This window comes from Anarrhichthys ocellatus, unplaced genomic scaffold, assembly GCF_004355925.1.
Source record: "Anarrhichthys ocellatus isolate YVR2014 unplaced genomic scaffold, GSC_Weel_1.0 scaffold5, whole genome shotgun sequence".
NCBI classification, from domain to species: Eukaryota; Metazoa; Chordata; class Actinopteri; order Perciformes; family Anarhichadidae; genus Anarrhichthys; species Anarrhichthys ocellatus.
Window position 1 is genome coordinate 12,586,536 of NW_022280035.1, and position 2,437 is coordinate 12,588,972.

Genomic DNA, 2,437 nt, shown 5'->3' on the forward strand with positions numbered 1-2,437 from the left:
CCTTCTCTTCCTGGCTTATCCCGGCAAGTCAGAGGAGGCAGAATGCTGGTTGTGTTTTGTGTTCTTTGACAGCTTCCCTTCACCTCTCATAAGAGGAGATCCAAGCCTGCTGCATCACATCTCATCTTTGTTTGATTCAGGCCTAGCTCTGCCTGCTCCACAATTGTGCCAAGGAGATAGCATCGGCAAACGCTCTCCGTGTTAACAATCGTGAGCTGTCTTGCTACATACTGCCGATGGTATTTGATGTACTAGATGTGATCAGATCAGCTTTTTTTTTTTTCCTGTGAGCTCAGCCACGGCAAAGTCGGTCTCACGTCACCCTGCAAAATGCCGCCTGTGTCTTATTGGGCCGGCTTGGCGTTGGATTCACATCTTAACTGATCAGGCACGTTGTGTTTTTGTGTTGTTGCTAGCCTCTTGGCAGGTCCTAGGTACAGAAAGTTATCTCCATATTTTCCTCGTTCAATTTTGTACGTGGCTCTGAGACTGCAAATTGTTGCAACTCACCACATCTCAATCGTCTGTGATTTATGTACATGAGGGGTTGTACAATGGAGTGTGTGTAAAGTGGAATTGGAGGCGGGGCTGACGTTTGTAAGAGTTGTGAAGCCACAGCAAACATAGAGCAATGGATACGTTTCGTAGTTGTGACTGTAAAGCCGATTATCTTTTGTCTCCAATATCTGGGAGTCTTACACATGGTTAGACGTCTCACGCGTCTCACTAATAATTCATTAAAACACACCATATCCTGCAGATGATGGCGCACGTTTTTTGGGTTTTTAAGCATTTGAGCAAGATAGGCTAATAATAGCACTTACTCAATTACAGTGCCAAAAAAGCATGAATTAAAGTAACAGTCAGCCATTTGCCATCTCAGTAAAGGAGGGAAATGAAATGGTGTAGGATCAGCTGGCTGGCCCCTGAGGAGAGGGAGAGAGAGAGAGAGAGAGATGAGGAGGGGTGGGAGTGCTCTGCCGCTGTGTGTGTGTGTGTGTGTGTGTGTGTGTGTGTGTGTGTGTGTGTGTGTCAGTGCTGATTAGGTAAGAGATTGCCTCATGTAATGACACGGCATGGCGCTAGTGGTGCAGAAACGCAAACAATGCATACCAGTGTTTTACTGTGCACACCCCCCTCCAGCTGCCTGCCCGGAGACGTTTGTACAGACATATACTCTCTCTCCCTAGAATATTTCGATGTCTTCAGATGATGCCCTTGTTTTTCAGCGACACGAACCATCCGGAAGCCAACAGCTCTTTTCTCTCCCTGCACTCTTTTTCTTCTTCTTCTGTAGCGCAGATGAAAGATGGAGGTGATTAAAGGAAAGGAGCACAATAGAGTCTGTGCAGCTTTCTGTCGGCGCGATAGTGTTGCTATTGAGGGCGGTATTTTTCGGTCCAGATTTGTGTTGTTAAAGAGGCTTCATAACCTGACCTCTGCTGTTTTAGCTGAAGCTTAAGCGTAAGGCCACACGTCATAATCTGTAATGTACACAGCAACGTTGAGAGATTTAATGATAGATAAATAACGCCTCAGACACAATGTTAAGAACTATTGTATTTCCTGACACAGTGATTAAGGTAGTCACTGTGTTGTAATAAACAGGGAGCCACCTGGATTAGCAAGTCCAAATGATGCAGTTGATTTAATTGATGTTTTATAGATAGACGTGTCAATAACGGTTGTCTGTTGTGCAGAAAAGCGTACGTCTTTGTCTCTAACTGAAGTGTAATGGCTGGTGATGTGTGTGTTTTTTTCTGTGTGTAGGACATTGATTTTCAACACCGTGGATGAGACGAATCATACATACGTCTTTTTACGACGTGCTGCTGGTTGTGCTCTGTGGCCCCTGTGACTGATGTCGTGACTGCGCATGAGGCACAGTTTGTTTGCAGAGCCTCAGACCTGTGACTGATGTTTTAATAGAGAGACGGCGCACGAGCCGGCGGCGAGCTCGGGGGTTCATGCAGCCGTAAGGAAACGACCCCGGTGACATTGTGGCACATCTCCACTCGGCGCCACCGCTAAACCGTGTCCTTGCTCGCCCTTGCAGGTTAAGGCCCACCGATTGAGCCCGCTGAGCCTTCAGTTCAGGCGCTGAATGGTCCATAGATTTAAGCATGGACATCTTGTCTCTGTGCGGCGTACACCCCCAGTTCCTGCAGCCGGCACAGAGAAAATGAGTTCTGAGGATTGGGTTTAGATTTGCCACTGTAGCACTTCAACTCTTATACACTCTAGCTACCATCAGGGGAAGGCTGTCAGAGAGGGAGGGAGGGAGGGGAGGAGGGATAAAACAGCGAAGCACAGCAGTGCTATCTAATAGATCAATTTGTAATAAATCTGTTGCCTCAAGCTGTTGTTGTTCGCTTCTACTCAGTAAAAGGTGTCTGCGTTTCTCAGGCAAGAAAATGCTTGTCAGGCAGGGCATACA